The 14,756-nt window shown below is 44.2% G+C and overlaps 1 long non-coding RNA gene across 1 annotated transcript; it reads right to left on the minus strand.

Annotated features, from left to right (window-relative positions):
- Positions 1–1,826: 1,826 nt before the first annotated feature.
- LOC140709339 (uncharacterized) lies at positions 1,827–11,302 on the minus strand. The gene is made up of 3 exons (XR_012089859.1): positions 11,280–11,302; positions 4,879–5,015; positions 1,827–3,210 (listed from the first exon to the last, which is right to left on the minus strand). It is a non-coding gene; the product is annotated as an uncharacterized lncRNA (long non-coding RNA).
- Between the last annotated feature and the right edge of the window lie 3,454 nt (positions 11,303–14,756).

The following is a 14,756-nucleotide window of genomic DNA, read 5'->3' on the forward strand; positions in this document are numbered from 1 at the left end:
TGACCCCCTTTGACTATGCATGGCCCGAGGTCCTAATTGGAGACTTCCTTACTCCCTTATCCACCTCTTATTATGAACCTGGCCATTCTTCCACCATGGTATGTGGGTGTTTCTTTCCTCTTGAGGGGTCCTCAGCTTCTTGCAGCCTCTGCCTCTTATTTGAGTCCCAGCTTTTATGCAGAGATGGGCTAACTCTAGTACCACGAGCTGCTGTGGCATGTCTGGTGGCCCAGATCCTTGGGCCTCTTAGTTTCCCTCATGGCTCAGGTGAGCTCATTTCCTCATTGCCACCCACAGAAAACAAAGATCTGAACAGAGTCCCTGCTAAGAGATGGAGCACTAGGAAATAATGCTAGGTGCCTGCTGGATGCTGGGCAGGTGAGGCAGGAGGGAGAAGATCCATAGCAGGGCTTCATTTCTGCCATCTTTCCCTTTAGGCTGAGCAGAAGGCTGAGGGTGTGCCAGTCTCCTCACTGGCTTCCCAGGTGACTGGACATTACTGGGTATCAGTGCACATTAGCCCTGGGGCAGCATAAGATGTGATCACCCAACTGACCTTCCCATTGCACCAAAGGCAACAAAAAACCAAACCAAACAAACAAAAAAGAGGAACAAGGCTTTTGAGGTTGTTTGAACCAGTTTTTATTCCAGGCACTTTGCAAATATTATTCTTTTTCATTATTTTTTAAATACATTTTTAATTTTAAAATACTAAATGTTTTGCTCTTCTTGTTTATGATTTCGTCCAATGATATCAAACTTAAAAGTCCTCTGCATTCAAAGGACCCAATAAATTTTTATTTATATTTTCTTCTTGTTTAAAACATTATATTATAAATACACATTTTACTCTGATATTCCTTTTAATTGTTATAAGAATCTACTATAGTTGGTATTGGTCAACAGTATTCAAAACTAGTTGGTGGCAGAGCAAAGCCTTAGATCCAATACTGGATGATTGCAAAGCTCCCATCTTTTCCCCTCATGACAAGGGTCACTGAAGACCCTTGCTGTGGTTTGGATGCTTCATGTTAGAACTTAATCCCCAGTGCAAAAGCATGAAGAAGAATGGGCTTTTAGGAGGTGATTAGGTCCCATGAATGGGACTGGTACTCTTAAAAAATGGCTTGAGGACAGTGTCACCCCTTTTGCCTTTCTGTCACTTCAACCATGTGAGAGCACAGTGTTCCTCCTTCCACCGTGTGAGAATATAGTGTTCCCCACTTCCACCACGTGAGCACACAGTGTTCCTGCCTTGGATCGTGTGAAGACATTGTGTTTCCCCTTCCACCATATGAGGACATGATGCTCCCGCCTTCCACCATGTGAGGACATAGTCTTACCCCCTTTCTCCATATGAGGACATGGTGTTCCCCCCTTTCAACATATGAGGACATGGTGTTTCTCCTGCCATTATGTGAGAACGTAGTGTTCCCTGCTTCCACCATGTAAGGACACAGTATTGCCCCTTCTACTATGTGAGGATACAGTGCTCCCACTTTCCACCATGTGAGGACACAGTGTTGCCCGCTTCCATAATGTGAGGACACGGTGTTCCCACTTTCCACCATGTAAGGGCACTGTGTTCCCACCTTCCATCATGCGAGGACAGACTGTTCTCCCCTTTCACCACTGATTGTAGTGTTTCCCCCTCCGCTATGTGATGATGCCACAATAAGATGCCATCTGCGGAGCTGAAGGTGAGCTGAAGAGACCCTGAATCTGACTTACCAGATGCTGAATCTACTGGTGCCTTGATAGTATTAGACTTCTCAGCCTCCAGACTGTGAGAAATATATTTCTATCATATACAAACTGCCCAGTGATTTATACATCTAAGGTATTTTGTTATAGTAGCCAAATAGACTAAGATACTGTTGGAATCCTGGAGTATTCCGATGGCAGTATCCTCCTGTTGTCAATCTCCCAAGGATCCTGGCCTCCTGACTCAGGTGCCTCAACTCAGGCTAAGCTTCTTGGTGCTGGAACAACTAATGATTGAAAGAGAAATTACCCCTTAAGTGGCAGTAGGGCCCTGATTGGGTGGAAGACATGGAATAAAGGACATTGCACTCAAATGCAGATGAGACATTCAGAGAAGAGATATTTTCTTCCTTGGTCTTTGTCCAAGTTCCCTCCTGCCCATGTCAGGGATAAGAGCATCACATCCTCAAATCACCTTCCACTGATGATATTATTATTCATAATGTCATTCAGTAGGTTTTTCATAAGTCTCTCATTTAGAGTTTCTACAACTCTTTGAGGAATAAATCTCCCATTGTACACATGAAAAAGCTAAAATCCAGAGACGTTAACTACATGCAAGTTCTCCTGAGTGTAAGTAATGGAGATATGATTTGCATCCACAGAGAAGCATAATTTTGCTCATTTTTGACTCCTTCTTACTCATTTCAGACGCCCAGTCAGTCAGTTTGTTCCATTGGGTTTTATTTGTCAGAAAGCTTCTCATATTCTATCTCCCTCTCAATACTTCATTTCCGTTTTTCCACCTTCACTTTCACCATTTTTACATTCCACCAGCAATGTGGGAGAACATCTCCACATCCTTCCCAACCCTTGTTATTGTCCATTTCTTTGATTATTGTCTTCTGAGTGTGTGTGAACTGGTAACTCATTGTGCTTTTGATTTTCATTTCCCAAATGACAATATCATTGAACACCTTTCCATGTTGCACATTAACCATTTGTATACCTTTTTTTGAAAAAGTCCCTTCTGTCTTGATTTCTCTTCTGACATGCATTGCCCCCTCTGCTCCATTAAAATTGCTCAGGTCCAGGTCAGCAGGAAACTCCATGTTGCTAAATCCAATGGTCAATTCTCAGTCCTCATCTTCCTTGATGTGTCATCAGCAATTAACATACCCCCCCTTGGAACTATCTTCACCTCCAATCACCATTCACCATTCTTTTCCTTCTACTTAGGGACTGCTCCTTAGTCTCCTTACTAGATTCTTTCTTATCTCTCTAACCTCTATATTCTGGAATATCCTCAAGTTTACATCCAGATGATCTGTCTTCATTATCCACTCTCATTTTCTTTCTGAGATTGTGGCCCTGCACTAATTCCTGGACCCTATGCCAATATAACCTTATGGCAAAAGGGACTTTGCAGATGTCATCAGGTTTAAGGGTCTTGAGATGTGAATTATCCTGCATTATTTGGGTCAGCTCAGTATAATCACATGAGTCCTAAAAATTGGAAGAAGAAGAAAAGTAAGTCAGGGACACATAAGGTGAAAACTTGTTCCACTGTTTTTGGCCTTGAAGATGGAGTAAGGGGACCTCAAGTCAAGGAAATGCAGTAGGCTCTAGAAGCTAGGAAAGGATCTCTGTTTATATACAGCAAGAAAATGAAGATCACAATCTTAAAACCACAAAGAACTACATTCTGGCAATAGCCAGAATGAGCAAAAAGGAACATACCTTAGCAACACGAGGACTTTTTTCCAATTAGGCTTGTACCAGAATTCTGACTTCCAGTATTTTAAAATAATAAATTGGTTTTGTTCTAAGTGCCTACATTAGTGCTGATTTATTGTGACAAAAACAGAAAACTAACAAAGCCGTCATACCGTCTCATGGTTTTAAAAACATTGGCTACTCTGTCATTTTCAGCCAGATCCCTCCTATGGATGCCACATTGTGAATATCTAGCTTCTTACCTGACAGCTCTACTGGGATGCACAACAGGAACCTCCAGCTTGGATTTCAAACTCCCCGGACATGCTTCCCGTACAGTCCTCCCATCCTAATAAATGTCATCTCTATTACTCCATTTGTTGTAGCCACAAAATACTGGTGCCATCCTTGACTTTTTTCTTTTTCTCACACTCCACTCTCTATTAGCAAACAATATTTTTATTCAATGTATATATTTATAGTATAACTATTTACCATATGGCCTTCGTCTCTTCCCTGGATTATTGCATAGCCCCACAGTCTCCCTGTGTCTATTTTTAGCTTCCTAATGTTTAATTTCAAAATAGTGGCAAGTGATCTTTTCAAAACATCAGTTCTGTCATGTTATTCCTTAGCTCAGAATTTTCCTGTGGCTCCCACTTTACCTGCAAGGCCCTGCACCATCTGACCTCATATCCCATCCTTTCCTCTTTCCTCCATCTACTCAAGACACTGGGGTTTTTTCTATTTCCTTCAACAGACTACGCATGCTCCTGCCTCAAGGCCTTTGATTCTGCCTAGAATTCTCTTCTTCCAGGTGTTTGCCTGTCTCATTTCCTGTCCTCTTTCAGGTCTTTCAAGAATGCTCCCTTCTCAGTGGGATCTACCCTGGTCCTTTCCTCCCTGTCCCATTTAAAGCTACATCCTCCTCCTGTTTTCCTGTTCCTGCTCCCTCCTCCCTGCTCTACCTTCCTCAACACCACTTATTACAGGGAAGTGAGGCAGGGTATGTTTTATCCTGGCTGTCCTTTAAAGACAAATATGCAAAGAAGACCTCAACAAGTGAGCTACAAATTCTAGCCTGCCACAATAATTACTATGGCCAGGAAACTGCAACACTGATAAGTTAACAATCTTGTCCAAATTCTCATAGTTATTAAGTGGCAGAGCTGGGATTCAAGCTTTGGAGTTGGGTCCTATAACTCTTGCTCTTGACCACCATATCACACTGGCTAAAACAGTAATAGTTTATCTACATACTGGTGTACTATTTAGGTGACTAAAAGGATAAATTATGTCACAAACCACTTAGCAACATTTCAGTCAATGATGGACAACATATACAATGGTGGTACCATAAGCAGGCGAGGTTGGAGGATCACTTGAGCCCAAGAGTTCAAGACCAGCCTGGGCAACATAGGAAGACCACATCTCTACAAAAATAATCCAAAATATTACCTGGGCATGGTAGTAGGTGCCTGTGGCCCCAGCTACTTGGTAGGCTGAGGTGAGAGGATCTCCATAGCCTGAGAGTTTGAGGCTGTAGTGATCCATGATCACGCTACTGCACTGCAGCCTGGTTCTCAGAGTAAGATCTTGCCTCAAAAAAAAAAAATTACAATGGAGCTGAAATAATTCCTATTGTCTAGTGATGTTGTAGTCATTGCAATGTCTTAGCAAAATGCATTAGTCATGTGTTTGTAGTGACGCTGTTGTAAGCAAACCTATTGCACTGCCAGTCATATAAAAGTATAGCACACACAATTATGTACAGTTCAGAATACTCGATGATTATACTAAAGTGCTGTGTGACTGATTTTATGTATTTACTATATTTTTATTGTTATGTTAGAGTATACTCCTATTAAAAAATTAACTGTAAAGCAGCCTCAGGCAGGTCCTCCAGAGGTGTTCCAGAAGAAGGCATTATGAACCTAGAAGATGACAGCTCCATGCATGCTATTGCCTCTGAAGAACTCTCAGTGGGTCAGCATGTACAGGTGGATGACAGCGTCATTGATGATCCTGACTCTGTGTTATGTGTATGTTTGTGTCTTAGTTTTTAACAAAAATATTAAAAAGTAAAAAATGTTAAAATAGGAAATAGCATATAGAATAAGGATGTACAAAGGAGAAAATGTTTTTATATAGCTGTATGTTTTTTGCATTTTAAGCTGTATTGTTATAAAAGAATGATAAAGTTAAAGAATTAAAAGTAAAAAAGTTGCAGCAAGCTACAGTTAATGTATTACTGAGAAAAAAATACTTTAAAATAAATTGAGTGTAGCCTAAGTACGCACTGCTTATAAAGCCTACAATAGTGTACAGTAATGTCTAGGTCTTCACATTCACTCACCACTCACCCACTTCTCAGAGCAACTTCCAGTCCTGCAAGTTCCATTCATCGTAAGTGCCCTATGCAGGTGTTAGGGACAAACTGCCCCCAAAAAGCTTCTTGAAACCTCTCCATGCTGCCCTCCCCTCCCCACTCTGCAACTCCTTTCCTTGCCACCCCACTCTTTCCCCCAAGCCTCTTGACATTTCTAAGCCCTTATTTAGATGTCAGCAAACTTTGCAGTGAAGCCAGCAAACTTCACTTACCAGACCCTGCTGCTATAAGCAAACCTCGATTACAAACCATACGGACCATATAGGGGGAGGTTGTGGGAATCATAAACAAGCTTTACCCTCCTGTAAGTTCCTGCTATCATAAGAGTCACCAGGTGATATGTGGCAAAATTAACCAGCAAACAACCCCAGGATGCGGCCATACCAAAAAACTCCCTCAAACTCCCTTCCCAATATAAACCCCCTATTCTGTAAGCTTGGCGCTGCCTCCTCTGAGTGGGGTGAAGCAGCCCGGCAGGTTCAGTAAACTTACTCACCTGACTTTGGGTCTATTCTTCCTTTCTCTCAGCTGCCCTTACATTCTGGTGCCAAAAGCCAGGAAGGGAATAGACTCTGGCCGGGGGCGCGCTCTCTCTCGCTCTCTCTCCCTCCCTCCCTCCCTCCCTCCCTCTCTCTGTCTCCCCTATCACCCCCCTCCTAGCCAATCTCCCCTTTCCTGAACCTGCTGAAGACCCAGAGAATCTCCTAAGTTCTCCCTTTGCCGGCGACCTCATCGACCATCAAAATCTCTGCCAAAGTGAGTAAAAAGAGACTGTTGCCCTTCCCCGGAACCCTTGACCGTCTCTCTATTTCTGAAAACCCCAGCACTGGGTCAAGGGCTTCCTCCGGGCTCCAGGCCTTTGGTTCCTCCATTTCAGGGATGACACAGTGGCAGTTACCTCCTCTATTCTGGGCAAGTTCCACCCTCTCCTGTCGTTCTTGTCAACACCAGCAGTTTCTTCTTCCTCTACTGTTTCCGGGGGATCCTTGCTCCCAGAGCTCCCAAGGTGGTGGCAGGCCACTTCCAAAATGGTGGCAGGCCATTTCCAAGATGGTGGCATTTCCAAGATGGTTCTCTGACCCAGCCTTCTTGGCCTCACAGATTCCAATAAATGAAATCTTGGGCCATGCCATGAGTGTTATAGCTCTATTAGAAGCCATGGGTCACAGAAGAGAACCATGGAACCCAGTGACTAGTGTTCAGCTTGATTAGGATGAATCCAGGCACTTAGCCATGCAGAAAGAATGGCAAGCCTTTAGCCCAATCAGGAGTGGCAATGGGCACCTTGCTGGATCAGGAGCACAGGGGACACCCTGCTGGACATGGACCAGAACAGTACAGTTGCAAGATTTAATAGAGTGAAACAGGGTGAAGACAGAGCTCCCATATAAGGAGAGGGAACCCAAGGGGGTTGCCATCCTTGTCCCTCCCGTTGTGCTCTCAGGCAATAGATGATTGGCTATTTCTTTACCTCCTGTTTTGCCTAGTTAGCATTTTAGTGAGTTCTCTGATTGGTCGGGTGTGGGCTAAGTTGCAAGCCTCATGTTTAAAGGTGGATGCAGTCACCTTCCAAGCTAGGTTTAGGGATTCTTAGTCGGCCTAGGAAACCCAGCTAGTCCTGTCACTATCACTACCCCTCACAACACCATGCTCAATTTGCTATGAGAGCCTCCCAGTCTACTCCTCCTAAAACTACCCAGCTTAGATGTCTCCTCTGCAATCTCAAGGCTCCCGGCCTCCATTCAGAAATCCACCCTAAGAGGCTTATCTTTTACTGCAATACTGCATGGCCTCAATACAAATTAGACCGTGGCTCCCAATGGCCCAAAAATGGCACTTTCAATTCCCACATGCTCAGAGACTTAGACAGCTTTTGCCACTGCAATGGGAAGCGATCTGAGATTCCTTACATTCAGGTTTTCTTTACTCTCATAGTCATCCTTCCCAATGCCAGTCCTGCTCTACTTTTCAAATTCTCCTCGTGTGCTCCAAACCCAACTCTCCCCCTTCTCCCCTCAACCCAATAGCCCCAGCCAATGACTCCTCTTCCTTTGACTCACAGATTTTCCTCCTCCCCAACAGCATCATAATCCTCCACCGGAACAGCATGACCCCCCACCGTATGTCTCTGCTCAGGCTCTATCTCTCTCTCCCCTTCTCTCCAACCATCCCGCCTCCAACTCTGAGTCCTCTCCATCTCTGCCTCTCACCTGCTCTTGGGACCAACATGCTCAGCAACCAGCTCCCTTGCTTCCCCTTCAGGAAGTAGCAGGAGCTAAAGGTATTGTTAAAGTTCCCTTCTCCCTCACTAATCTCTCTCTAATTAGCAAAAGACTCAGTTCATTTCCAAACTACCCTACCTCTTATATTAAAAAGTTTCAGTACCTTACCCAGTCTTATAAACTAACTTAGCATAACCTCTGTGTTATCCTGTCTTCCACCCTCACCCCAAAAAACCAGAACCGTTTCTAAATCCTAGCTCAGGCACATGCTGATACAATTCATCACCAAGCTCCTACCCAGCCTACTAGCACCAAGGCAGTCCCCAACCAGGAACCTGGAATGATCAAGACAAGGCCGCTGGGCACTGCCATCGAGACCACATAATTATACATCTCCTTGCAGGGCTCAAAAAGAGTGCCCATAAAGGAGTAAACTACAAAAAAACTTTCAGAAATCCCAAAGTCCTAACAAAAACCCAGCCCTTTTTCTGTCTCATTTAACTAAAGCCATAAGCCTACATACCAAGCTAGACCCAGTCAGTTCAAAAGGAACCACTATCTTAAGCCTTCAGTTCATCTCCCAATCCACCCCCCAATATTCGGCACAAGTTTCAGAAGCTTCACAATGGCCCTCAGACCCCACAACAAAACCTTCTTAATTTAGCCTATAATGCCTTTTAACAATCATAATGAGGAAAGTAAAAGGCAAAAACTGGCAGAGTTTCAAATGCTTGCCTCTGTCATCAGAGGCCCTGTAGGCCCACTGGACTGCAGTTCTACATGGAAGCCTCCTAATAATCCACCTCCCCCCATGCCTGTTTCAAATGCAGCAATAAAGGCCACTGGCCCAGACAATGCCCAGATCCAGGTAAGCTCACCATGCCCCCTCTGCGGAGGACACCCCTAGAAGTCGGACTGTGAGCTGCCCCAACAAGGACCGCCCCCATCCCTTCCTGAGCCGGCCAAAGCCTCCTACTTGGATCTCATTGGCCTTGCTGCTGAAGACTAACGGTGCCCTGGAACGGACACCCTGGCAACTACCATCTCTTCATCTGAGCCAAGGGTAACCCTTATGGTAGCGGGTAGGTCAGTATATTTTGTAATGAATACCAGGGCAGCCTGTTCTGCTTTACCTAATCTTTCAGGACCCACACAGTCCTCCCAAGTCTCTGTTGTGGGAAGTGATGGACAGATCTCCAAACCCCAAGTCACCCGTCCACTTTTCTGCTCCCTACACACCTTTTCCTTCACTCACTCTTTCTCAGTCCGGCCCTCATATCCAACTCCGCTCCTAGGCAGAAACATCCTTTCAAAACTCCACACTACTCTCCACTTCCACATTCCCCATAGTACCCAACACCCAACACATCCATCCAGACCCCTCTAATATTTCCAACTTTCTTTTACTCCTCCAACTTCCCACCTTAAAACACGTAACCTTTCCATATACCCCATCTGGAGTTAACCCCATCCAGTTCCTACCACAAAAGAAGTATTCCATCCCCCAAGCAGCTCTCATAGGCCTAAAGTCTATCATTTCTCACCTCCTCACCAGTCACCTACTCCACCCAACAGACTGCCCTTTTAACACACCAATTCTACCTGTTAAAAAACCAATTAAAACTTACTGCTTAGTCCAGGACCTCAGGTTCATTAACCAAGCTGTACTCCCAGTATGCCCAGTAATTCCTAACCCATACACTTTACTTTCTACAATTCCCTCCAATACCACCCATTTTTCTATTCTAAGCCTAAAAGATGCCTTTTTCACAATTCCTTTACACCCTAATTCCAAAACTTCTTTGCCTTTACATTAAAAAACCCCAACACCCAACTTTTACATCAGCTCACCTGGTGGGTAGTACTTCAAGGTTTCAGAGACAGCCCCCACTTTGTTATGCAGGCCCTTGCTCATGACCTCTGTACCTTATCCCTAAAACCATCCACTCTCCAACGTGTTAATAATATGCTCCTCTGTAGCCCCTCTCAAAAAAACTGCAATGCCCAGACTATCTCTCTCTTTTAAACTTCTTAGCAGAACAGAGGTATTAGGTCTCCCCTAAAAAAACACAAATATACACCCCCTCGGTCACCTACCTAGGCCTAGCCCTTACCATGCAAACCTGAAGGCTCACAACCGACCACATATCCTTCCTCCAGTCCCTCCCGCCTCCAAAAACTAAACAAGAAATTCTCACTTTTCTAGGACTAGCAGGATATTTTAGGCTCTAGTTTCCCTCCTTAGCTCTACTTGCCAAACTGTTATACCAAGCTAGTAAAGGCTCTCTCCATGAGCCTTTAAACTCTGCATAGCCTATTACCCAACCCTTCTGTCTACTCCAAAAATCTCTCACCTCAGCCCCATCCTCACTCCCCCAGACCAACGAATGGCATAAAGTTACACTAGGTGTTCTAACCCAGGCTAAAGGACCCACCCTCCAGGTTGTTGCCTACCTCTCTAAACAGCTTAAAGCCACAGTTCTCAAACGGCCTGCCTATCTCCAAGCTTTGGCAGCAGCTGCTGTCCTCACCTTAAAAGCCTAAAACTATCTCTCCATGCAAACCTAACAGTTTATTCAACCCATAACATCAAAAAAACATGCTAACTCACCATAGTGTACTAAGTTTCATCTCTGCCCCACAGCTTCTCCAACTGTGTGCTCTATTCATAAAAACTCCCCGAATCACCATGCTAACCAGCTCTTGCCTAAACCCAGCCACACTCTTACCTGAAATTTCTACCTGTCAAGACCCTGCACACTTCTGTATAAACACTGTTCAAACCTTTCTTATACCCTTTGCAAACCTAACAGACCAACCCCTTCTAAATACTTCCTTTACTTAGTTTGTGGACAGCAGCTCCTTAACATTCAGCCAAAATACCACTGTCCACAGTCCTTATAATCTACAAAATCTCCTTTCCTCCCAAGCATTAAGCTCCCTTCCTCCTTCCCAGATTCAATTACTCCATGTCCTCTTTATCAAAAATCCTGAATTCAGTCTTGCCAAAAGTGCTCCTCTCAACCCAGCATCCTTACTCGCTGTATCCTCTTCCCCTCCTACTCATTCTTGCACTGACATCCTAGATCACCTGCACCCACATTTTCCAAACATTTCCTCCAAGCCTCTCACTAACCCCGATGACCAGCTATTTATAAATGGCTCCTCTTCCGGGTCCACTGGCTCCCCCAAAATTGCTGGGTATGTGATTGTTTCCCTTGACTGAGTAACTAAAGCTAAACCCCTACCTCCAGGAACCTCCTCTCAAAAAGTGGAACTCATAGCTCTCACCAGAGCCCTAACCCTTTCCAAAGGCAAACGAGTCAACGTTTACACAGACTCCAAATATGCATATCACATTCTTCATTCTCATACTGCCATCTGGCAAGAGAGAGGATTCCTCACGGCCAAAAGGACCCCTATCACTAATGGCCCCCTTATTTACCAACTCCTTCAAGTCACACACCTCCCAACTGAAGCAGGAGTTATACACTGTCAAGTACATCAAACAGGGTCAGATAAAATCTCAAGAAGGAACAAAAAGGCTGATGAGGCAACAAAAGAAGCCTCCCTTTCTTCAGCTCCTGCCTCCCTCCTCCTCATTATCCCTACAATCCAACCTCAATACTCCTCCACTAAAAAAGCCTTATTACTACAACAAGGAGCCTTCCTCTAGGGGGACTGGATAATTAAGGACCAGAAGCTAATCCTTACCCAGGGCCAAACGAACAAAATCCTAATATCTCTCCACCAATCTTTCCATATTGGTGCAAGTCCCCTATATCTCCTCCTCCACTCATATTTCTTCTCCCCTCACCTATTCACCTCATTAAAAAACATAACTTCAAACTGTCATATATGCTCTGTCACGTCCTCTCAAGGAGCCCTCCACTCCCCATCTATTCCTACATACCAGCTAAGAGGAACACTCCCAAGAAAGAACTGGCCAATAGATTTCACCCACATGCCTATGAATACATAAAAATAACAAAACAATACATCTTTTATTTATTTATTTATTTATTTATTTTTTGAGACAGAGTCTCGCTCAGTCGCCCGGGATGGAGTGCAGTGGCACGATCTCGGTTCACTGCAAGCTCCGCCTCCCAGGTTCACACCATTCTCCTGCCTCAGTCTCCCCAGTAGCCAGGACTACAGGTGCCCACCGCCACACCCCGCTAATTTTTTGTATTTTCAGTAAAGATGGGGTTTCACTGTGTTAGCCAGGATGGTCTCGATCTCCTGACCTCGTGATCCGCCCACCTCAGCCTCCCAAAGTGCTGGGATTACAGGTGTGAGCCACCGCGCCCAGCCAACAATACATCTTTTTAGCATACACAACCGGTTCTGTCTACCAAGCCAAGGCATACTTTTCCTATGCGGTACCTCAATTTATATGTACCTCCTCTCACAGCCAAAAAAGGAGAACTCTACCCTTTTCTAAATAAACAATGTTACTTTTATCTTAACCCATCTAGCTTAATACAAAATGCTGTTTAAAAAAAAAAAAACCTAAAGGACCAAGCACACACACACACACACACACACACACACACACACACACACACACACAAAGTCCCCCAATGGCCAGCATGGCTCTCCTGGTCCTTTAGTACCTGGTTTCCATGGCTAATGCCCCTCTAGACTGAGCCATAACTATTCTTCTTTTTCTAGCATTCGGCCCTTGTCTCTTACACCTTCTAACCCAGTTTTTATGGGATGGTATCAGAGCCTTCACCCTTGGGACAGTACAAAATATGATGCTGTTTCAGGAATACCAATGGCTCCAAGAACAGCAGTCCCTACCATCCAGCCTTCCCCTATAACCGTTGCCCCTTCCCAGCAGGAAGTAGCTAGACAATGGCATCCCTCTTCTATTACCTATTAAAATGTTGGAATGTTAGGGACAAACTGCCCCAAAAAAGCTTCTTGAAACCTCTCGCGCTGCCTGCCCATCCCCACTCTGCAACTCCTTTCTGTGCCACCCCACTCTTTCCCCCAAGCCTCTTTACATTTCTAAGCCCTTATCTAGGTGCCCCGGTGAAGACAGCAAACTTCACTTATCAGGCCCTGCTGCCGTAAGCAAACCTCAATTACAAACCATCCAGACTACACAGCGGGAGGTCGTGAGAAGCATAAACAAACTTTACCCTCCTGTAAGTTTCTGCCATCATAAACGTCAGCAAGTGATATATGGCAAAATTAACCAGCAAACAACCCGAGGATGCGGCCACACCAAAAAACTCCCTCAAACTCCCTCCCCAGTACAAACCCCTCATTCTGTAAGCTTGGTGCTGCCTCCTCTGAGTGCGGTGGAGCAGCCTGGCAGGTTCAGAAAACTTACTTGCCTGACTTTGGGTCTATTCTTCCTTCCTGTCAGCTGCCCTTAAAACAGGTGTACCATATTTCATCTTTTATACCATATGTTTACTGTATCTTTTCCACATTTAGATATTTTCAGATACAAAATTCTTGCCATTGTGTTACAATTGCATATAGCATTCAGTACAATAATATACTGTACAAGTTTGTAGCACAGGTGCAATAGGCTATACCATACAGCCTGGGTGGGTAGTAGGCTATACCATCTAGGTTTGGGTAAAAATATGATGCTCACATGATGATGAAGTTACCTAATGACATATTTCTCAGAACATATTCATGTCACTAAGTGACACATGACTATATTTTTATATATTTAAATGGGAAGACATCAGTGAAATATTAATTGTGGTATGGAACATCATGTGTCCATGTCTGTGTGGGCATGGTCAGTATTGGGCACTGAAATCTAATCTATATGGAGGCTTCATAAAATTTAAGCTGGAACATACAAGGTAAGGAAAGGCTGAGAGTTTGCCTTTTAAAATAATAATCCTCAGAACATAGCCCAGTAAATGTTGGTTGAGTGAAGGAATGAATGACAAGACCCCTCAGGTTATCATTACTTTGATGTGTTTACCAAGGTACAGAGTCCGACCCTCAAACTCTAAAACTGAGCCCAGAAACTGTATCTCATCCACTGCCCAGCTCTGGCTTTCCTTGGGGAGGCAAAATTTTGCTAACAAATGCCATGAGACATGAACAGACAAAACTAGAATGCTTGTTTATTGATTTACAGTAAGAAGTATGCTCTTTGGTCGGGCGCAGTGGCTCAAGTCTGTAATCCCAGCACTTTAGGAGGCCGAGGTGGGTGGATCACGAGGTCAGGAGATCGAGAGCATCCTGGCAACATGGTGAAACTGCATCTCCATTAAAAACACAAAAAATTAGCCAGGCGTGGTGGCGGGCGACTGTAGCCCCAGCTATCACAAAATAGTCCTTTAGTGATTGTCTGTTGGTGATAAATGTTCTCAGATTTAATTTGACTGGAAATACCTTTCTTTTGCCCTCATTTTTGAAGATAGTTTACTCAGGTATACAATTTAAAGCTGGCAATTATTTTCTACAAACCATTGAAGATATCATACAAGCTCCATTCATGGTAACTGCTTTATACAGGTTTACCGTATTTCATCTTTTATACCATATTTTTAATGGACCTGTTCCATGTTTAGATATGTTTAGATATACAAATGTTTGCAGTTGTGTTACAGTTGCCTATAGTATTCAGTACAGTAGCATGCTGTACGAGTTGATAGCCTCCAACACTTTTGGGCCAGGCAGCCACTGCTTCAGGTAGAGACCATAGAGAATGCAGAACTCATTCTATTGTGTTAAGGCAA

Source organism: Chlorocebus sabaeus, chromosome 20, assembly GCF_047675955.1.
Source record: "Chlorocebus sabaeus isolate Y175 chromosome 20, mChlSab1.0.hap1, whole genome shotgun sequence".
Classification (NCBI taxonomy): domain Eukaryota; kingdom Metazoa; phylum Chordata; class Mammalia; order Primates; family Cercopithecidae; genus Chlorocebus; species Chlorocebus sabaeus.